Source organism: Callithrix jacchus, chromosome 3 (assembly GCF_049354715.1).
Source record: "Callithrix jacchus isolate 240 chromosome 3, calJac240_pri, whole genome shotgun sequence".
NCBI classification, from domain to species: Eukaryota; Metazoa; Chordata; class Mammalia; order Primates; family Cebidae; genus Callithrix; species Callithrix jacchus.
This window is the reverse complement of record NC_133504.1, coordinates 159625763-159650814: the sequence shown is the minus strand read 5'-3', so window position 1 is coordinate 159650814 and position 25052 is coordinate 159625763. Positions and strand designations below refer to the sequence as shown.

Sequence of the window (25052 nt, the reverse complement as noted above, 5' to 3'; positions counted from 1 at the left end):
CCCCTTCCACATTGTGACTAACTTTTCTATTTTCGTGTCTCTTGATTAGAAAAACAAAACATTTTCAATATTATATTGTAGGAATTCTAGATTCTCAATGTTTCTCCCAAAGTTTATGCTATTTTTGTTTTATTTCATTATTTATTTAGTAAGTTGTTACTTTTTAAGCTAAATCTGTACAATCTGATTCCATTCTGGTGTGTGACTGCTGATGTTTCTGCTTTTTTTTTTTTTTTTTTTTTTGACAGGTTCTTTCTCTGTCACCTAGTCAAGAGTACAGTGGCACAATCTTGGCTGGACTCTTTCTCTCCTCTATGCATCATCACAGTTTTTTTGACAGCCAAAATAATATGTAGAGAGCTTAACAGCTTGGGTCGTCTGTTTTGGTCTTCACTTGCTGCAGCAATCAAGTCAGTCAGGGAACTATAGATACATTATCAAGCCACTCTGCCTCATCTATAAAATCTTCCTTTAAAAAATTCAGCAATTTTAGTGTACCATTGCTCCTCCTGGCTAGAATACAAGAATAAACTGGCTTGTCTACTAAACTTTCTCTCTTCATTTGCTACTGAAATTGATAATTTCATGGACATAACTGCTGGGAGTGAATATGCTATTTTCTGTTCCTAATTAAGTTATTTCCTTCAGCGAGTAGGGTGCTGCCTTATAGAATTGCTGACCAATTTGTGGGTGATAGTAATAGCCTGGGTAGGAACACCAACAATCATTGTGAATAAATGCTTCTCAATTTATTGTATGCATTTGGTTAATTCCCAGATGCCTGCAACATGTGGGTGCTTTTCTTAATTTTTCCCCCAGTTTTAAAATTGCTTTTTGAGATGACCTCCTATTCTACAATAACAAAGGTCACTCTGCCTGTGACATTGTAAAAAAAAATTAATTTCTTATCTTGAATTTACTGAGCCATGTAAGTGAAATACATTGCACTCTAAGTAAACATGAAATACTATACCAGAATATTTATCCTTAAAAGATGCATTTTCCCATCATAAATTCTGTAAGTAACAAGTGTGTTTGTCTCTTGCTGGAGAACTGATTTACCTGTCTGAGTTTACAATGGCTTTGTTATTTTCTGTATAATCTCACCACTAATCATGCTTTTACAATTTCCTCACTCTATAATGTAACATTTGCATATATTATCACTCAGCCTGTAAAATTTTCAAGATGTCTTCTTGATAATTTCTTTATTAACTAGTTTTTGCTCAAAAGGCATCATTTTGATGAGGCCTATTCTGATCACCCCATAGTATTGTAACTAGTCTCTGATAACTTACTTTTTGTTCATGCATGGGCATTAAAATTTATGCTTCCTTCTAGAGCAAACTCAACATTTTACTGATTTCTTAGGATCTCTCATCTCCTTAACTTCAGGAACATGGGGAACTATCATAGGCTTATAAGCATAGTCCAGTTCCTTTTAATAAAATTTGTTAAACTTTACTAACATTTCTAAATGTTGTGAGTCATATTCCTACAACACAAATTTCATAATACTGTTTTTTCACTTGGCCTAAGTAACAGGATACATCACAGACCATATTTTTAAAGATTTCCCTGGGTGTAAGTTATAAAATTTTACCTGTCAAAAAGAAGAGTAAAGAAAATAGCTAATGGAGGATATATATCTCCCCATGTTTTAAATTCAGGTGACAAAATACTTTAAGTTATATTGGGATTACAACTGGTATCTGCCAATCAACTACCAATTAATAATTTATATGATTATATTTTCTGAGTTATAGTTTTCCAGTTTTCAAGTTAAAATTTTTAATTGTTCAGGGCACAGTGGCTCACACCCAGAATTCCAGCACTTTGGGAGGCCGAGGTGGGTGGATAACTTAAGGTCAGAAGTTTGAGACCAGCCAGGCCAACATGGTGAAAACCTGTCTCTACCAAAAATACAAAAAATTAGCCAGAGGTGGTGGTGCATGCCTGTAGTCTCAGCTCGTTGGGAGGCTGAGGCAGGAGTATCACTGGAACTGTGGAGGCAGAGGTTGCAGTGAGCTGAGATTGTGCCACTATACTCCAGCTTTGGAGACAGAATGAGATAACTTTTAATCTAGTAATCATTATAGGTTATCCAAAAAGATAAATTATTATAACTGACTCTGCACAAAACTTTAATCCAAAAGATAAAAATGATGAAAAAGAGGATAGGAAGAAGAAAGCTCACTCATTTTTGGATATAACATGGTGTTTGTACATGTGAAATACTGAGTGTAATTTTGGTTGCAGTATCTCAAAAGCATAATACCAAATGTTTAATGTATTAGAATGACTTTTTAATGATGTTCAATTACACTTAGCCTTAGCTATGTAAAGGAAGTCTGTGAAGTTGTTAAGAGTATTTAAATTGTATTCTTTACCTAACTATAACATATCAAGTACATTTTAAAACAATTAAAATAGTATAGTTGGACTGGATATGACACACAAGATAATTGCTTGAGGAAATGGAAACTCCACACTCCATTATTTTATTATTACTTATTGCATGACTTTATCAAAACATCTCATGTACCCCATAAATACACATGCTATGTACCTAAAAATTAAAAATTAAAAACATTAAATAAAACCCAACTTCCCCCATACCAGATACAAATGCTAACTTTTAAAACAGAGAAATCTAAGGAATACTATAAAGAGAAGTGGATTAAAAAAGCAAGAGACTTATTATATTTTAGGCATTAATGATTTTCCATTGATTTTTGAATAACAAAGACCAAAGACCTATTTGATGATTATATGTCTTTGATTCTAGCATTGAGAGTGTGACATTAGATGAATGAAATGGATAACATCATTAGTGAAATGTGGGGCATAGGCTTCCTACCTGAGAATGTATGTAGAGAAAAGGTTTAAACCGATAGTCCGTTTTTACTGTTAGTGGAAGAATTATTGGAAGTTCAGTCAGTATTTTTCTGTTTTCTTTGGTTATTATATTTGAGGTCTTCCACCTGTATTCCAGATCAAATGTGAAAGCAATTATAACAGGCATTATTGTTTACTTATTTTCAATATATTATCAGTGTCAACACTAGTATTAAAATTATAATTCCATCACTTTTAAAATCATAAACGTTTTGAAATAATCTCAAAAAATTAACAGAACATTAATATAGATATCAAACAAAAATTTATTCTGCCATTGTAAGCATATAAAAGTTATATATTAATGGAGAGGGTATGAATTGCTTATATGTACTTTAATTTTGAAAATTGCGTTTTTCATAATTAAAATACTCTTCTGATAATATTTCACACTGCTTTATGTTAAATATAAAACTGTATGAGAACAGAGCCAGTGCGTCATTAGATAACCACTCTACCTCTTAGCTGATGTAACCCTAAGACATATTACTTTTATTAAAATACTTAAAAGAACAACATCCTGTGAACTTCAATAGAATCAACACATTTTTGTGGGAAATGAGGGTTGCTTATCTGGTTTTGCATTTTGTACTGAATAAACAGTAAGATACTTTTAATAAAAAGGTACATGCATTAATACTATATTCACTAAAATGATGTATACATGCAAAATACCTAAATCAATAATGGAAGTTCTTTTCCTTTGTCTAATTTGAACAATTTGATGTATATTTGAAAAGAAAAAAACAGATACATTTCTGATGTATCTTCAGTACAAAGTAGCACATGGTTTGAACATCTCAGCCAAAATTAAGCCCATGTATTCCAACTAAGACCATATCTAGAAATGTACAAACAGATAATGTTATAATCCTCTACTGCTTTTTATTCTCTTGTCTCCTGACAAACTCAAAATAATTTTGATTTAGTTTTTGTAATTGCCATTCAATTCCTTAAAACTACTGCATAGAGGCCCGGAGATGATTTTCTCTTCATGCAGTTTTCAAATTTTTCAGTAATTCCTTTCTAAAAAGAGTGAAATAAAAGAAGTTTTGCTAGTTCTATATTTACCCAGAGCTTAGTCTGAAGATAGATATAAAGTAACTTCATCATGTGATAATCAAAAAGTAGAATATATTACTTTTGGACCAAGTTAGGTAGGAGAGAGTTTGCATTGCATCAATTACAAATTTCTTATTATAAGCTGTATTACTTGAACTTGGTCTGCACTGGTTGCTTAGACAGGAAGACTTAATGATTAAACAGAAAATGATTTGGTTTCCTGTCAGTGAGTTATAAGTTAAAAAAAAAAAAAGATACATTTTCAAAAAGATTATCTGCATGCTAAAAGATCTTAGGTTACTTATGAAACACTGAATATTGAAATAGAACATATAAGGAAAATAAAAGACAACGACAATTATAATAGTCATAACAGTAATTAAAAGGATACATTTATAAGGATATTGGTTTTCAGATTTATTTTCTTGTAGTGTCTGTCTGTCTTTGGTATGAGGGTAATGCTGGCCTTGTGAATTTAGAAATGTCCTTTACTTTTTAGTTTTTTTGCAAGAATTTGAAAAGAATTGATATTAATTTTCCTTTACATCTTTGGTAGAATTCAGTCATGAATAAATCTGGTCATGACTCTTCTTCGATGGGAAATTTTATAACTCATTCAGTTTTCTAACTCATTTTTGGTTAATTTGGATTTTTGATTTATTTATAATTCTGTCTTGGTAGGTTATATATTTTTAGAATTATATCCATTCTACATTTTCTAATTTTTTAGCATTTAATTGTCCACAGTAATCTCTTACGATTTTTGGACATATGCGTTATCAGTTGTCATGTCTCCATTTATTTCTGATTTCATTTATTTGAGTCTTCTCTCTTTTCTTCTTAATAAATGTAGCTAAGGGTTACTCAATTTTGTTAAGCTTTTCTGGAAAACTAACTCTTAATTTTTTTTGATCTTGTATTTCTGGAGGCAACCCACTACCTGAAATAAAGTACAAAGCTCTAGTAATCAAAACAACCTTATACTGGCATAAAAACACAAACATTGACAAATGGAATAAGAGGGCTAGGCATAGTGGCTGACACAATCCCAGCACTTTGGGAGGCCAAAGCGGGCAGATCATGAGGTCAAGAGATCGAGACCATCCTGGTCAACATGGTGAAACCCTGTCTCTACTAAAAATACAAAAAAATTAGCTGGGCATGGTGGCGCATGCCTGTAATCCCAGCTACTCAGGAGGCTGAGAAGGAGAATTGCCTGAACCCAGGAGGTGGAGGTTGCAGTGAGCCGAGATTGTGCCATTGCACTCCAGCCTGAATAACAAGAGCGAAACTCCGTCTCAAAAAAAAAAAAAAAAAAAAAAAAGGAATAAGACAGTGAGCCCAGAAATAAACTAACATATATACTGTCAATTTATTTTTGGCAAAGGTGCCAAGAACACACAATAGGGAAAGATGAGTCTCTTTAATAAATGGTGTTGGGAAAATTGGCTATTCACATGCAAAAGAATACAATTTGAAGCTCATTTTACTGCTAAGAATTAACTTAAAATTGATTAAAATATAAGACCTGAAACTCTAAAACTACTAGAAGAAAACAGAGAAAATGCTCCACAAAGTTGGTTTCACCAATGATTTCCTGGATATCACCCAAGAAGCACAGGCAGCAAAAGTAGGGATAGACAAATTATGTCACGCTAAAATGCTTCTGCATAGCAACAGAAACAACTAACAAAGTGAAGAAACAAACTATATATTTGGGAGAATATATTTGAAAATCATACATCAGATAATGGTCTAATATTGAAAATACGTAAAGGACACAAAGTACCCAATAACAAGAAACAAAATAACCAAATTTAAAAATGATCAAGGGACCTGCATAGAAATTTCTCAAAAGAAGACATATATATGGCTAGTAGAGACATGAAAAGATGCTCCAAATCACCAGTTACTAGGAAAATTCAAATTAAAACCATTATGAGCTACTACTTCTTACTTGTTAGAGTGGCTGCGATCAAAAATATGTAAACCACTATAGACATTTTTTTGTTTTTTGAGATAGAGTTTCACTCTTTTTGCCCAGGCTGGAGTGCAATGGTGCAATTTCTGCTCACTGTAACCTCTGCCTCCTGTGTTCAAGTGATTCTTCTGTCTCAGTATTCCAAGTAACTGGGATTACAGGTGTCCACCACCGTGCCCAGCTGATTTTTGATATTTTTAGTAGAGATAATGTTTCACCATATTGGCTAGCCTGGTCTTGAACTCCTGACCTTAGGTAATCCACCCACCTCGGCCTCCCAAAAACAGTATGGAGGTTTCTCAAAAACTAAGCAGAGAATCAGCATATGATACAGCACTCTCACTTTTGGGTACATAGCCAAAAAACTGAAATCAGTACATCGAAAACATCCCCATGTTCATTGCAGCACTACTCACAGCAGTGAAAATATGGAAACAATCTAAATACCCATCAATGGATAAATGGATAAGTTTCACAAGGAATATCTTCAGCCTTTTTAGAAAAGAGGAAATTCTGTCAATTACAACAACATGGATGTATTTAAGGCCATAGTGCTAAGTGGTATAAAACAAGCACAGAAGACAAGTACCATGTTTATCTCATTTACATGTGAAATCTAAGGAAGTAGTAGTAGAAAGACAATTACCATAGGGATTGGGAGGATAGAAGAAAAGGAGACATGTCCAGCTAAAGGGTACAAAGTTTCAATTAGACAGGAGGAATAAGTTCCAGTGATCTATCACGTAGCATGGAAACTATAGTTAATAACAATATATATTTCAAACTTACTGAAAAAGGAGATTTTTAAATGTTCTCACTACAAGGAAAAGCTAAAGATGTGAGGCAGTGGTTGCATTAATTTGCTCGATTTAATCATGCCACAATGAATACATGTATCATAACATCACATTGTAGTCCATAAATGTATGCAAATATAATTTTCTTTTATATTTCTTTTTAATTTTGTGGGTACATGATAGGTGCCTCTATGATGGGATTCATGAGATGTTTTGATACAGGCATGCAATGTGTAACAATCACATCTTGGAGAATGGAGTATTCATCCCCTCAGGCATTTATTGTTTGTGTTACAAACAATCCAATTATCCTCTTTCAGTTATTTTAAAATGTACTATAAAGGTATTATTGATTATGGTAACCCTATTGTGCTATCAAATAGTAGATCTGATGAAATTATTATTTTCAATTTAAAATAAAATAAAAATTTAAAAAGGATATTTTTATAAAGCCCTGAATAAGTATATCAACACATTTCCCCAAAAAGAAATATTTACAAAACCCTACATAACTTTATAAACATATTTCTGGATTCCTTAATTTTCAGAACCTTTCAGTTTTTTTCTTAATAAACAAATGTCAAAATAAAATATTCATTTCATTAAGAAAGTTATTTTGTCTTTTTGATAAGAGTAATTTTATACTAGAGTGAGGTGATATTTTATTGTGGTTTTAATTTGCATTTCCCTGATGTTGTAATGTTGAAGTGTTTTTTAATATCCTTTTTGGCCATTTGTATGTCCTCAATAGATAAGTATCTATGCAGGTTTTTTTGCTCCTTTTTAAAATCAGGTTTTTTTTTTTTTTTTTTTTGTCTACTGAGTTGAGTTTCCCACATATTTTGTTGTCAGATTTATGGTTTGTGAATATTTTCTCCCATTCTGTATGTTGCCTCTTCACTCTGTTGATTATTTTTACTGCTTTTTAGTTTCAGGCAATCCTATTTATTCAATTTCACTTTTGTTGCCTGTAGTTTTGAGGTCTTATCCAACAAATTTTTTTTTTTAATTGTACTTTAGGTTCTAGGATACATGTGCAGATCATGCAGGGTTGTTAAAATTCTTGCCTATACCAATGTAATGAAGCATTTTCCTTATGTTTTCTTCCAGTAGTTTCATAGTTTCAGAACTCAAAAGCTAAGAGTTGTTGAAGTTGTAGAAAAGAAAACTCTTACATGTTGTTGGTGGAAATGTAAAGTACGAATCTCCTCCTCTGCTTCAATGAATTCTCATCAATTATTAAGCTGAATTGATTCTGTAATTTATTTACTTATTCTTTTGTTCATGCGTCACAAATATATTGATCGGACTAAAACATGGTATATGAAAAACACTGACAAAATTTTGGATAAATTGGTTGTGAAAAAATATACACAAACATATTTTTTCCTTTTTATTTTTTAAGATGGTGTCTTACTCTGTCACCCAGGCTGAAGTGTACTGGTGCCATCTTGCCTCACTGCAACCTCCGACTTCAGGAATTAAGTGATTCTCCTGCCTCAGCCTCTCAAGTAACTGGGATTACAGGTGCTCACAACTGTGCCTGGCTCATTTTGTTGTATTTTTCATAGAGATAGGGTTTCACCAAGTTGAATGAGGCTGGTCTTGAACTCCTGTCCTCAGGTGATCTGCCCGTCTTGGCCTCCCAGAATGCTGAGATTACAGGCATGAGTCACTGTACCCAGTCTATTTTTCTCTTTTTGAAGGTATAAGGCCTTATAGCCCCAAATAAGTAATAGATAACTGCTGTACATTGGACAGACTGACAAAACCATCAGTTAGTAATATCACAACGACAAGTCTCTATGGACAGTTTACAGCAGAATTCATACTTTCTTGTCTCTCTAAGCTTATACCAACTGACTTCTGTGTAAACTTGGTTACACACTTATCAAATGGAAATATGAATTTCTTTGGGTTGATGTGAGGAGTAAATTCAGTAATGCTGGTATGTGCTTACTCGGTGGTAGTTACCATGACTCATCTAAATTAAAAACAGGCTCTTTCTGTCTTGTTCCTGTATGTTCTGTCATGTCTCAATTTCATATTTTGATCCAGTATTATTAGCTATTATGTCACCAACAGCGTTATGAATATGTAATTTATTATCTATGTATGCATACTTTTGACTATGAAAAGGAATAATAAATATACAAATAGATAATTTTTGAATCTTTTGTTTATAGAATGACTTACTGTTCATAGAGCATAAATTTATAAAATTTAAAATGAAAACCCATCAAAAGATTGTTTCCACAAGTTCACATATTTTTAAAAACTCTTGTAAAATTTTAAAATCAAATATTGTACACCACTTGATCCCTGTCATTATTTAATGTATTTCATCCTCCTTATTTGAAAGAATAGATTTTTATGTCCTTCTGTTTCAGGAGACTTATTTTAAATAATTTCAATTGTCTGAAAACTTCAAAGGTGATTTTGTTTTTGTTATTGCTTCTAATTCATTATTCACTATGAAGAGCCATTTCCAACTACTTCAGAAATGTAATCATAATTTATAAGACTAAACTACGATACTAGTTTAGTATCATAGGAGGGCTCTTACTTTGATAATTAAATAGTTCCTCAGAAGCACAGATGTTTTAAATTGATAAGCTGTGAAAAGAATAGCTGCATATTGCTATGCTTGAAATATTTTTCGCATTCAACATCAGATTTGTATGTGTCTGTGTGTAATCTATAAATAAAATGCACTTATTTTGTGAATATTTTAAAATATTTGAAAATTTGAAAAGTATAGAGTCCAATATATATTATATTTTCACCACAACCAATTCCATGTATATCCCTGCTTGACAGATGTTTAATCAGAATGTTGCTTTAACTGTGATACCGTGCTTTGGTCAAATTTATATACATAGTAATTTATAAACCTAGGTAATTTAATCTAGAATATTGATTTATGAAACTGAATTATAATTGCAAATTTATTTTCATGTCAGATGTTTCATCTTTGGCAGGATGAACTTCTAAGTTTATTTTAAGTCATGAATTTGGTGAAAAACTTTGAGCCATCATTGGCAGTAAGTGAATTACTACAGAAGTAATTGATGACATCCTCTTGCGTAATTTAACGATTTTGACTTTGTATTTCTGTTAACAGATCTTATACACTAATACATTCTAGTTCAATTTTTAAATATCCAGAAGAAAACTTGAAATTAAAAATTAGCAAAAGTAATTTAGAGGAATCGCTTGATCTGAATAAAAAGTTCACGAGTAACAAAGTCATATATAAAAACAGCTCTTGCAGCTGAACATTTTCATTATCTTTGTTTTAAAATGACTAACTTTTGAAATATTACTGATGTTTCTTTAACAGATATGTGTCTTCATTTTCATATATTTATGTTGCTTGCAATACTATCATAAATTTCTTGTCGTATAATAAATATTTGTTAACCCGGGCGCGGTGGCTCACGCCTGTAATCCCAGCACTTTGGGAGGCCAAGGCGGGTGGATCACGAGATCAAGAGATCGAGACCATCCTGGTCAACATGGTGAAACCCCGTCTTTACTAAAGATACAAATAATTAGCTGGGCATGGTGGCACGTGCCTGTAATCCCAGCTACTCAGGAGGCTGAGGCAGGAGAATTGCCTGAACCCAGGAGGCGGAGGTTGCGGTGAGCTGAGATTGCGCCATTACACTCCAGCCTGGGTAACAAGAGCGAAACTCCGTCTCAAAATAAAATAAAATAAAAATAATAATAAATATTTGTTAACACTTTATTGGAATAATTAGTCCATTAAATATACATATTAATTATTTTGTGCTAATTGATATTAAAATATTTCATTACAAAATTTCAAATGTACTTAAAGAAAAGTTTGTATCTTTATAATATTTTATAAATGGCAAATATCCACAACAGCTATTACTAAATAACTTTCTATAAAATGCACCACAATCAATTGAGGGATTGATCTCAATTACTAACACATATTTCCTAGATATCGAAACTATATTCTACACCATATAAAATGATTATATGTAGAAATTTCTTAAATTTAGAAAATACATGATTCAATATCTAACTCCTGATTATAAACTAATATATTTTTTCTCTACTCCATCAATTCCCTATAATTCCTGATTTCAGACCAAATTAAAATGAATTTTTACTTAATATATATTTTCTTTAAAGATTAAGTCTATTTCCCTCCTTCCCTATTTTAACCTGCCCATTATCTATCACATAAGCCTTATCTCTTTCACTATTATTTCTATGTAGGCAAACCTGACTCTGAGCTCAACAATACCATATGACTTTCCTTTTGTACAGAAAACACTGATCACTGCTATTAAAAAAAAAATACACTTTGAACTGCAATAACATCTGAATACTGTCTTGAAATTTTCATATTTTCCTAAAAAAATTCCTATTTCTAGCTTCCAGGTTTATTCTTATAACTCATTTCTCAAAATATATATTCATGTTCTAATTCCCTTGCAAAACAGAGCGTTGAGAAACTTCACCTTACTGCTGTCTACACCTCAAAATTTTACCTACATGTTTCATCATGCTTCCTTGCTTACAATTTAGTGGAAACAGAGTTCCTTGTCTTATTGAAGGTCTGTATCTACTCTCTGACCTAACTGGTTTCTGTTTCCTCAGGGAATTTCTTCATCTGCTCTTTCATTTTTTCTTCTGTTTTGGACAAGAAAGAGTAAAAGCAAAATAATAATAAATATAGCCACAGTGAATGTCTTACCGTCAACTCTAGTTCTGAGTATCTAGCTATTACTCATATCAACCTTCCATTTAGTGCCTAGCTTTCAAATCAATTTGTCCACATTTACTGTATTTACTTGTTAATTTTCCACTTATCTATCCCAGCAGATCCCTGACACTAACCTGTGGTGTTCACTAATGACATATTAGTCAAGTATTTTCCATCATCCCTTGGCATGTTTAGCAACTGACATTGTCAACTTTTCCAAGTTTTTGCAACTTTAGATTTCCTGGGTGGCTTCATTCTCTGATTACTCATTAGTAATTGCCTTTGCAGAATCTTTTTTATTTTTATTTCTAACAGTGGAAATTCTGAAAATTTGAAAAGAAATCAAATTATAAAAGGAGGGCTAAAAATGGTTATTAGATTTGTTATAAGAGTGATGTTAATACCTTTGACAGGTGCATTTTCACTAGTAGTGATTAGAAAATTACATAGAAATCATTGAGGGGTGAATGCAAGGTAAAGGTATATTTTTCTCTTACTATAAATTGTAAGAGAAAAATATACCTTTAGATAATAAGTATACAGGGTCAAATATCTTTTTTAAAATTCATATATATATATATTTTGGTATATATATGTGTGTAATTTTAAAATTTATATATATATATATATATATATATATATATATATATATACCTGTTTTATAATTAGAATCATTTTGGAATGCTTAAATCCCTAAAAGAACTAAAAACTACATCAAGATTTCAATTCAGAATGGCATGGATAATCTTAGATTTTCTACTTTCTTTTACCATCCGTTGTCTTTTGATTTCTAACACTAATTAACGTTTCAAATCTTGCTACTTCTAACATATTTAGTACCTTAGTATCTAAAACATGTACCTTTCCAAATTAAAATTATAACATCTGACATTTAGTTCCGATTTACTTTAGAATAAAATCCAAACTCCTTAGTATAGAATAAAGCATCCTTCATTAATTGGCTTTTTTTTTTTTTTTTTTTTTTTTTTTCAGTGGTGTGATCTTGGCTCACGGAAACCTCCATCTCCCGGGTTGAAGCAATTCTGGCTCAACCTCTCAAGTAGCTGGGATTACAGGTGTGTGCTACCACGCCCAGATAATTTTTTTTTTTTTTTTTTTTGAGACAGAGTTTCGCTCTTGTTACCCAGGCTGCAGTGCAATGGCGCGATCTCGGCTCACCGCAACCTCCGCCTCCTGGGTTCAGGCAATTCTCCTGCCTCAGCCTCCCGAGTAGCTGGAATTACAGGCACGCGCCACCATGCCCAGCTAATATTTTGTATTTTTAGTAGAGATGGGGTCTCACCATGTCGACCAAAATAGTCTCGATCTCTTGACCTCATGATCCACCCGCCTTGGCCTCCCAAGGTGCTGGGATTACAGGCTTGAGCCACCGCGCCGGCCACGCCCAGATAATTTTTGTATTTTTAGGCAAGACAGTGTTTCACCATGTTGGCCAGCATAGTCTCCACCTCTTGACCTTGTGATCCACCTTCCTCGGCCTCCCAAAGTGCTGCGATTACAGTCGTGAGCCACCCGCGCCCGGCCCAATGAGCACTTTGCTAACACTCAGATCCACATTTTACTACTCATGCTTTCTGTATCTATTTACAGATATTTGTATCCATAATCTTCAGAAATGTTGATATAAGCACTTTTTCTTTCTGAAGTGTCTCTTCCTCTTTTTACCAGTTTAGTTTATTCTGCATACTTTGGAACATTTATTTATTTTACAAAGATTTGTTGTGAGTGTATGAAAATATTAGGTGTTGATGACTGGTGAAGAAAAACGTAAGAATAGAAAGATAGTGATATGCCTGCATGTTGCTGAGATTCTGGTGCAGACTGCTTATAACTGATAACTATAACATAAATATGTAATACAACAAGCATTACTATTATGGGGAAAATTACAAAATACTATGCAATGTATTAGCCTTAGCCTTTTGGAAAGGTTTGCAAAGAGTATGTAGTCTAAATTTTATTTATTAGAATTAATGAATTAATAAGATAATGAAGACTTGAGACATGATAATTCAGTAGCAAAATCAGAGTGGGAAGGATTTACTAAAAGTGCAAGAAGAAAAAAAAGCTGTACACTTCAATGATTTAACTGGAACTTTGAGCATTAGCAAAGTAGACGGAAAGCCAGAGTGGTTGGAAAGAAATTTGGTAGGGAGAAAAAAATAATGTGAGCTTAGTCTAGAAATAAAAACCAGAGTGTAATTTTGCAGGAGCTTACAGACCATAATAAAAATAAAAATAAAGTTTTTTTAATCAGAGGAAGTATTTTCATATGTTTTAACACAAATTTGTGCTATGATCACATATAAATGTTTAAAAGACAATTTGAGATATTGCCTATAGACCAGATAGATGGCGTGTATGCCAGAGTCAGTGCAGGGAGACATTAAGAGACTACCGTATACTTCATATAAAAATTATGATGAGTTGACTAGGATACCGGAAGTGGAGATGAAAAGAAGGAGCTGACTGAAGTATTTTAATACAAGAGTTTTATAATTCATTCAATAATGGAAATAGAGAGGAAATAAGATTTTAATTTTATCAGAATATGTACTAGAACCCTCTAGTATAGGTGAGTGCTAATTTATATGCATTTTGGGTTTACCTCACTTTTAGAATTGACTTCATGTAATTGTCATTATTTATCTTTCTTCTCTTGAGACAATAAGCTATTAAGAGTAAAAATGTATCCTCCTTTTATTGCTATATTTTGAGTGCCAAATATAATGTCTACATTATTTTTTGTTTAATAAATGTAAAAATTTGGGGGTAGGAGGCCATTTTGGAAATTATAGGTACCTTTGATTTTCTGGGTGCTCCTAACAATCACCTTGCCCCCTGCTCTTCTTTGTTCTTGGACAAGTCTGCATGTGTATGTACAAAGACTGAGAACCTATAATTTTTAAAACCCATATGAATAGCTCAAGTCAAATTGACTCAGGAAAATTATTGTCTCTGTAAACTCCCACTTGGAGAGAGAGTGACTTAGATAATAGCAATGATGATGTTTAGCAGAAATGCCTTCAAATAACAATGCTGTGGGTTATAGAAAAGAAACCCTATATTGATAATCAATAAACCTTGGTCCAATACTGAGCAGTTGTGAGTTTTTGAATAAGATGAAGGAATTAACATTTGCAAAGAAAATTTTACATTTCCTTGTTCTTCATCTTACATATGCAACTGTTCTGCCTCTTTCCTTACCTCTCCTATGCTATTCCTATGGCTACCGTCCACAGAGAGTTCCTAGGCACCTCCCAGACATGAATAAGAGAATCAATTTCCATAAATGATACATCCAGAGGAGTAAATTCAAAGACTTGGAAAACAGCCAGTTCTCTAGGTTTGCAGCAATGCTTCTTGCATTGCAAATCTGCTGGTGCTGAGAGCATGTGGAGATGTGAAAACAGCAGGCCTCTTAGTCATCTGCAGACTGCAGGGCTGTGGTGAGCCTACCACAGGCTGTATGGCTAGAAGGTGCCCTTTAAAAGACCCTGATGTACTTGAAACCATATGGCAAAGCTGTGAATATTGGGAAATAGGAACAGCAGCAGAGCTACCTGTTGTGCCCCAGTTAGAAACCCAGTGATTTCTGCATTATCTAAAAGGCTCAGAAATAAACGCTATTAACCTAAACAAACAAAAAAAGTTAATATTTATAGATAAATATTAATGTGCTAGTTAGTTTCACTTTAAATTTTATGTATTTTAACTTTTTCTCTGATCAGATGTGTGGCCGGCCTCTTCATGGACCAATAAAGGATCATTTACATATCCACTATATGGAGAAAAAAATTATCAATCTACTATATGCAATTAAACAGCAGTTTACAACAAGTAAATATCATTCACTATCTTACCCAAGCACCATATATTAAACACATTAGAAATTATGTACTGATGTTACCATTGTCACTATTAATAATGGAAAATAATAGACATAGAAAAACATATTTTCAATTACTTATTTAGAAGGATGTTTATTTTGATTGTTCCTTTTGTTTTGTTTAATTCTTTCTGTAACCTAATTAGCTCTGCCATCTGCAAGACCTAAGTTTATGCCTTAGAGTAATGATAAAGAGAAATTCAAATGTTGAATTTCTCAAACACTTGAGTTTGTATTGTCACAAAAGCTAAGCTTAATTGCTTCTAGCTTAGTTTTAAGGCTCACTTGATAACTCTGGTTGATGGTATATCTCAACACTTCTTCCCATAGAAACCCTGTGCTAATATTTCTGAAATAAGCTCATAAATTCATTAGAACGTCAGCCAAAAAAAGTAGGAAATGTTTATATGCACACACCTGTTTTTATGAATTTGGGTAGATTGATTTTAGGGCCAGATTTTTAGGTAGGTTATCCATTTTTATTATTGAAAAATATCCTCTTTTATTAATACATCACAATTTTCTTACCCATTTTTCCATGTATTGACTGTTGGGAGGTTTATAGTTTTTTTTAAAAAAAATCCTGATATGAATCCATGAATTTTATAATACATGTTATACCTGAGTTTAAAATAAACTGGATGACAGTCTATTTTTTTATTGAGGTATAACATGTATTATAATATTTAGCCTTGTAATAGTACAGTTTTTACTATCATGAGATGTATAAGTAAGCCACATATATGTAAAATACAAAGAACAGTTCCATCACCTCTCAAAATGCTAAAAACTTTGCCTAAGCCAAAATCATGGACATTTTAGTCTAGTTATTTTATAAAAGTTTTATAGTCTTTCATTGTACATTTTGGTTTATAATTCATTTTAAGATATTCATTATGGTATGAGATATAGATCAAGATCCTTTTTTGCATAGAGATATCAATTATTTCAGTATGATTTGCTTCAGCACCAACTTTTCCAAATGCTATTTGTCGTTACCGATTTGCCTTTGTATCTCTATTAAAATTAAATGACTGGACACGTGGACTTATTTCTTGATGCTCTAATATATTACATTGAAACTTGTGTCTACATAGTTTTTCAATACTGCAATTCCATTACTTATTGTAGTTATGTCATAAGTCTTGAAAGTAGGTCATATGAGTCTTTAACCAGTGTTATTTTTTCACAATTTCTTTGACAATTTTAGATCCTGTTGCCTTCTATATAAATTTTTTAAATCAAGTTACAAATTTCCACTAAAATTCTCCATTTAGTCTTCAAAAATTAAGTATAATTTTGTTTATAGTGTTTTGTAGTTTTCTTTTATCACATTGAGAAAAAAATTCTCTTTTAGTACAAATTTCCTGAAAATTTTATCCTGAGTGGATATTGAGTTTATCCAAGCATTTTTTTTTTCTGTTAAAATGACCATGTTGTTTTTCACTTTATTCTATATATGGTGAACTACATTGTTTTTTAACTGTTAACTATTATAGCTTTTCTACCAGAGAGCCCACTTAATCATGATATATTAACATTTTTTAAATTTTGACGAATTTATTTTGATTATATTTTGTTCAGGATTTTTGTGACTATGGGAGGTATTAGTCTATCATTTTCTTTTCTTTCAATATTTTTGTCTAGTTTTGTAGACATTAATGCTTTTAAATATTCCTTTTCTCTCTGATGCATATCTTTCACATACTGCCTGTATTCTATTTATCACCGGTAAGTGCATACTAAATGTCCATTATTGGCACTGCTATTTTAACCACTAAAGATAAAATGATAAAGAAAATACAGAGTTTCTGTATTCATGAAGCTTATACTTTCCTGTAGTTAGATTGGAATCAAATACAAGAACAAGATGACTTTTAACAATGGTAAGCAGTATTATTAAGATAAAAAATACTTGTATAGAAAGAATGAGGAGGATGGGTGCTCTCTGAGTGCTTGATCTTTGTTTTAAAAGTGTCTTAACCTTGTAAATATTTAGATGTATAGCATATCCTCACCACCCCAAAACAAGCAGCAACTGCAAAGCCATGAATGTGTTGTGTAGCATGAATTAAAGAGGATTACAAAATACTTCCAGTTAGGTTGCAGAAAGTTTAAGTGGGGTTTTTAATGTGCGTTACTGAGCTTTACCTATATAACAAACCTACACATGTACCCTTGAACTTAAAAGTTAAATAAAAAGAAATAAAAAATAAAAGGAGCAAAGGAAGAAAGGAAAGAAGGAAAAAAGGGAGGGAGGAAGGGAGGGGACGGGAGGGAGGGAGGAAGGAAGGAAGGAAGGAAAGAAGGAAGGAAGAAAGAAGGAAGGAAGGAGGAAGAAAGGAGGGAGAGAAGAAAAGGAAGGAAGGAGGAAGGAAGGAAAATAAACTAGTCACTGGATATTTTAGTTCTAATCATAAGAATTCATTCATTTAGCATAAAAACATCTATGCTATGCATGTCTATTCATTATCTCCATATTGTAATCACACATTACATTTTAAATTTTATTAAATTTTTTTTACTAGTAACAACAAAAAAGAAAGTTGCAAAAGAGTTCCTCCCACCCAAATCAATCAGAAAAAGTCAGACTATCTACACAATCATATTTATAGCAGATAAAAGGGCCAAAGTTACAAAGGAAAAAGGTGAACTAGTCCCATTTAGTAGCACCACCCTGTAGCTAGATGAGAATAATTTCCTTGAATAGTTTTAAGAGATCAGTAGAAAAAGCAGAGGAGAGAATCAGTTAAACTTACAAATTAATCAATAGAAGGGATTCAGACTACACTACGCACAAGTAAAAATTTTAAAAATGAAAGAGAAAACATTAGAGCAATCAAAATGTGGAACAATATGAACATTTCTAACCAATATATACTTTGATTCCCAGAAGAACAGTAGAGGATAATGGAGCTGAAGCAGCAATTTAAAAGGCAATAAAATATGAGTTGAATTTAAAAATGAGGTAAAAGTTAAGCAATGTGAAAATACATCAAGAAGGTCCAACATTACTTAATGGAAGCTCCAGAAAAAGTCAACAGAGAAAATGGAAAAAAAAAACATGAAAAATATAGAGGTTTATTTTCCTAACACTATATTTTAAAAAAGTAAGAAATTACCATGTATTGAACAGAACTTTCAGAAAAAAATACTAGATATGCCTATTCATAAAAAAAAATCTGGAGACCAGTTAAATTTCCTTAAAGGTACTTAAAAATTAAGAACTCTTTGTTATCCTTTGCTAATAGCTGTGATCGCGTTTTGTTTGTTTGTTTTTTTGAATAAGAAGTCCTGTTGAAAAGGAAATTTTAGTGAGATCATTTTTTTTTTTTTGCCAGCATTCAAAAGATAAAGAGGGAATTGTTTACAGACTTTTGGTTACCTTTTTATACCAAATAAGGTTTCCAAAGAGACAGGTGGAATAAAAACCCATGAGGAGAGAAGTTTAGAAGGGGAGGGAAAGCAATTAATTATGAGATAGGAGCGAAGGAAGGAAGGATGAGTCCAGATGTTAGACTTATTTTAAGATTGTCTCACACCATGTGCAATATTAATAATGTGACGTTATGTGGTGAGATAAATTTTACTTCACACAGGAATTTGGTATATTTGTAGTGTTCACTGAATCACTGAAACTAAATTTATTACATTAACTTCAGTCTGTGGAATAGGTTATTAGTGATACAATTTTGATTTAAAATACTTTTAGGAAGTATGACAATAGATGAGACATTTCTATTTATAAAATTGATTTCAAAAATTACTAAATGTTTTAGACCATTCAGTCCATATCGTGTACATGAATGTAGATGTATATACATAAATAATGACGTTTATTCATTCATTCTGTGGTTAACATTATAAAATAATTGTTATTGGCATGAGAGAAGCATCATTATTCAAAGAACTCTATAGTGGTACCACGGTAATGGTCTGGCAGCTGAGGAGCTTGGGTAGAGATAATGGATGCCCAACTAAAGAAGGAATACTGCAAGAGCAGGTTTCTCGCTATTCTCTCAGGCATAATTTTGCATAGGGCCTTTAGAGTCCTTAGTTTTTAGTACTCTAGCCCCAGCTTGTGGAGTAGCATCAGTACAGGAACATGTTTGGTAGTTCTGGAAATAGTAGCAGGTATTTTATTATTACCACCATAGAGGGAAGTCACTGCCAAAATGAAAGTCAAAGGGCTAAGTGAGGAGATTGATGTTTTCATATAATAATAAATGACCTTATCAGTGTTTATAATCATATAATAATAAATGACCTTATCAGTGTTTATAATAATAAATGACCAATCCTTCGGATTTGAGAAACACTAATAAAATCATTTATTACTATACTTAGACATTGGAGTTGCTGTTCGTACAATCCAGGTGGTGGTATCAAGGAAATATTATGGTATGTATACTTTGTAAATAGCCTTACTAAATATATACTTGAACTCTTTTAACTTCAGGAAATACATATTTAATATATTTTCCACTTAATAAGAAGTTAATTGTAGCACTTATAAAGGTAACTAATTAAACATAGGCTATTGGGATATATAAATTAAATTCACTAAGAATTTTCTATTATTATTCCTGCCTTTGTTCTAGTAAAAATAAAATATTACGTATTCTCTCAACCATTTGCAAGGCAAATATTTTAATCCTTCCCTTCAGTAGCTCTACCCACTTACTTAAAAATTAATTTATATGTTTTTATATATTTTTGTTGAGCCACAAACCATGCTCATAATAGTCTTATGTGCTATAGAAGTAATAAAGGTACAGAAAACATAGACTCTGTTCCAAATGACTTGCAGTCTAAATGAAACAAAATGAAAATTCCAGAAAACAAACTCGGATGCATCAAAGGAGAAGTGGAGTTGCATTTTGATTGAATTGCTATTTATAGACATTAGGAAAGTATCTCATGAAGTAAAACTTGTTTTTGGAAATCCGTTAGCAAGGCATCGCATTGGGCACTATAATAACAATTCTTAACTAAATTAAACAGCCACTTTCCTCATAATTTTTTTGAGTTGAGCACTAAATGAAGATGTTGGCTTGCTTGTATTCGAGGGCCAAGGAATTAAGAAGACCGTATATTTTCTCTTCAAACAAACACTTCTTCTGATGTGAGTAGTATTTGAAGATAAAATACACGACGATTAAATGTATGGTCTTCTTAATAGAGAAGACCACTCAATAGAGAGTACCACTATTTGGTACTAAAACTGGCCAAATAAATAGCATACTAACTCATTCTCTCTCCTTTTCTCTCTGCCTTTCTTTCTTTTCACTCTATCATAATTAACCTCCAATAGGTTAAAAATACATGCATGCTGGTTCTTTAGTGTTATTTTAAAAATAGATCTAAGACATTTATGTGGATGAAACAAATCTATATGTCACATTAGGGAAACATAGATATATAAAAATAGTATCTGTAAGAGATTAAAATTTTGTTGGAAAAGAAGACACTTTGACATCAAACAATCACCACAAATCCATACCTACGAGAATTAGCACTGATATTTTTGAAATAATTTATCTTATTCTTAGTATACATTAATAAATAAAAACTTCATTGATAATTTTAAGATAAGAACAATATGAGACTTTAGTAATAATAAACATCAAAGAGATCATATAGAGAGGCAAATGTACTATTAAAACAGAATTCAAAGACACCCTTCCAATACAAACTTGATATTTACCCAGTTAATATATTTTCTGATGGTGTTCCATGGTATCTCAATGTTGATAGTGACCTTTGAAGGTCATCTTTCAATTCTCTTCTGTTAGGAGTATGATTCTTAATTCGGACAAAGACATTCGAATAAAAATATACAGTGCAAGAAAAAGACAAAGTAGTAGAGAGATGACAAAAAAGACAGTTTTACGAGAGAAGAGATGAATGGACAAGAAGCAATTAATAAGAATCCAAGTTCCCTGTCCTTGCAAAACATCAACAGACTCTACTCAGACTGCTTACAGAAGCTTTTTACTCATTTTGCACCTCGGGAATTTCTTAAGAGAAGGAATATGTGGAAGAAGATGCAGGGAAGGAGGAGAAAGAGGAGAGAAAGAAGACTACCTGGGACACTCATCCACACATACTGAGAAGTAGATTTTGGTGCTAATACCATCTTAATTTATTGATTTGCTATCAATACTCCACAGTAGAAATAGACATTTGATAGACATTGCATAAGAAACACCAAATATTAATAAGAGAAAGATCTTACACATTAAACAAGATTTATCTATTCATCCCCAGAGGGAAGTAGGTTGATATGCTCCAAAACATTAAAACTCACAATCCATCCACTCTTGGAATAATAGTAATTTTTTATTTTTTTATTTTTTTGAAGACAGAATCTCACTGTGTCACCCAGGCTGGAGTGCAGTGGTGCAATCTTGGCTCACTGCGACCTCTACTTTCCAGGCTCAAGCAATCCTTCTGCCTCAGCCTGCTGAGTAGCTGGGAGGGACTACAGGCATGCCTTACCATAGCCAATTAATTTCTGTACTTTTTGTAGAGAGGAGGTTTCACCATGTTGTCCAGACTGGTCTCGAACTCCTGGGCTCAAGTGATCCACCTGCCTCAACCTCCCAAAGCGCTTGGATTACAGGCACAAGCCACCCCGCCTTGCCGGAAAAATAGCAGTTTCAGTATCTACAATTAGGTCCCTGTTTATTCAAATTTTAATCACTTAAAATACAAATACCTAAATATGGATGGTTCAAAAATTTTAATCTCATGTGTATAACATTTCTAGATATACAAGCACATTTGTATTATATTTTAAGAATCCATGGCCTATATACTTAAATAGAATATAGTTAATGAAGCAACAACAGATATCACATTGTATAGATTTTAGTAAAATCTCCCCTTCTAATACAAAAACATAAGAGATCAAATATCATTGGATCTAATTTTATGTTTTGGGTATAGTTATTAGAAGCTGTATCTTAAGAGAGTAACTCTGCCTTTAACAGTGTTAGTTTCCTTGGTGTGACATGAGATATAGCACAGAGTTGTTATTGAGATGGTGAGGATCAATGTAAGTTGAGGATCCTGTAAATGTGAGTTGAGACACAGGTGTTATTGAGATGCCAAGAATGATTCATATTTTTTTAAATTTAACTATAAAATCTGGGTAAATATGTTATTAAAAATGAAATACCAGAGAGTAATGATTTAAATGATATTCTTCTGTTCCCCAAATGGGTTTGGATTGCCTTGATTTTGCCATCATAATAATTGAAGTTTGTTGGTTAAAAAATTGGGTAGTTAATTCTGTTTATTTCCTCAGAATCTTGTGTATGTGATTCGGGAAGTGAAATTTCACTTTACAAATGCAGAAACCTATTTTGTTAGGAGAATGAGCATCTTGTACCTGTTCAATTTCCTGATATAGAGCAGTAGTTCACAAATAAAAGAATAAAATGAACAAAATCCCAGTTTGATATTTTTTAACAAAACCATTTTTCATTATTTCAATTAAAACATTCTCAAAGTACTGATTAAATTTAAAACAGAAGAACATGACGGGATTAGAATCATCAGATTTTTTGTTGAGATGTCCCTCCATCTAAATAATGCAGTTGTGGCTACCTGGTCTTCATTCTATCTGGTAGCATGAAAGGTGTTTCCATGACTAATACCTTCTCAAGTAAAGTCATGTGCAAAGAAATGAGGGAGGTTCAAGTCACTAGAATACAGACTAGCATACTTGAATGACAGTGATCATAATGGAAAAATGGAACATTTTAAAAACTTCCTGCCAATGAAAGACACAACTGTCTCATAATTAAAACAGTATTCTGAGGTACAAAATTAAATTCCAAATGGTTGCACTTACCAGCAGGCATGGATTATCTCAAACTAATGCATTCAATGTAATTTAATATAAATCTTAAAGAGTTCTTTGCAGATGTCTAAAACTGAACATCATTCTTTAAAAAACATTTTTTTTTACTCTTTGCCCTTGAAGTTCTTCCTAGAAGTGACCTGAAAACAAGCTTTTTTTGTGCATATAAATAATCAGTGTGGTGAAGCAATAGTATTGCATTGCAAATTTTTCCAATTCATCCTAGAATAAATTTAACTGCATCCTATTGGAAAATATCTCTCTGTCTCTACACAGACACACACACAAACACACACATATACACAATTTATATGTATGTGATTGTGTATGTGTATATATATATATATACACACACACTTTGCTTCTCTGAGTCTCAATTTCATCATTATTAATTGTAGGATATAATATGTATTAATGGTGATTATTATGACTCAAAAAGGTGTATAATTATAATATTTAACATAATGCACATGGCAAATGAGATAAACTTTGATTACACATGTATATATATACACATGCACAAACATATATATACAATTTATATTGTATATATATTTCTATTGTCTAAAAATAAGTAAAGTCAGATAAAATTTTAAATTTAGTATCTATTCCAAATAACACACAGACATACACAAGTACAGGTGTATATCTACACACATATGTATATACTTACATGAAATATCACTCTGTAAACCCACCTTATGAATTTAAATTTTTTTAATGATCTACATATTTTAATGTTTCTTAAGTCTAATACATGCATGTAAGTACATGCAGTGAGGAATTTTTTAAAAAGTATTTACACCATATATTATGTCTTATTTTATTAACAAATATTCCAATCTAATATTGCCACAATACCAACTACAGTGAACAATAAAAAATATTGTTCTCCATCTTAAATTTTTAGATTAAATGTAGAAGGAAGAGAAAAGTGATATTATTTCTACTTTAAGAATTATCAATGAGCTTATTTGTTGTAAAATTTTTTATATTATACAGTCTTCATTGTATTTTTACATATAGGAAATGACTCACTAACCAGAGCAACATGTAGATAATATTTCTTTTGAGAAAAGTAGCAGTGAGATACTTTTGACAGCTTGGTGATTTCCTTTTAGGTGACCTTGAATTGATAATGGTATCTGATGTTTAAGAAGCATCATCAATCTTGGAGCATCTTAGTGACAATCTTAGTGTCAGTTTCTTTATCACAGTGGATATATATCTGAAGTGCTAGCACTTATGCTAAATTAAGAAATCCTGGTGGGTTACATAAATAAACAGGAGCATAGAGTGAAGTCATTCATTCTTTAAGGAAATAAAGGTAATTTGTCTCAATTTATGTAAGAATGTGAAACAAACTAGTGGAAAAAAATGAAACCAAATGATGCATTTTACTTTAAATCACACAAAGTCAGGATATCTGTTACTTCATTGCCTATTCCAAAAACAATATTGTGTGAAACTTCCCAATAGTAAAATATTTCTCAAAAGCCAAGTTATAGTTTCTATCACTGTAATAGACATAACTTTGATCAATGTGTTAAATTTTTTAATTATGTAGTGCTATATCTTAATTATAATACTAAAGAAAATGACTGTAGACTGTGATATTAGATTGTGATATTAGACATTAAAATTTATCTGTGAACATTTCCATAGATTTGAATTCACAGATTTGCAAAATTTATCTCTGATGAAATTTCAGATTATATTGCATGATACTATTTTTAAAGTCAACCTTAATGATTAACTGAAAATAAGAACCGTTTTAAAATCTGAAAAGT

General features: G+C 32.0%; 1 long non-coding RNA gene across 7 annotated transcripts in view; it reads left to right on the top strand.

The window, feature by feature from the left end:
* The window catches only part of LOC118152331 (uncharacterized), a 219653-nt gene that overhangs the window by 43637 nt on the left and 150964 nt on the right, over positions 1–25052 (top strand). For 2 of the 7 annotated variants that reach the window (XR_004741005.3, XR_004741001.3), the window contains one exon: positions 19740–19793. The exons of the other annotated variants lie outside the window; for them this stretch is intronic. This is a non-coding gene — a long non-coding RNA (uncharacterized LOC118152331). The remainder of the gene's footprint in view (positions 1–19739; positions 19794–25052) is intronic. 7 annotated transcript variants of the gene reach the window in all.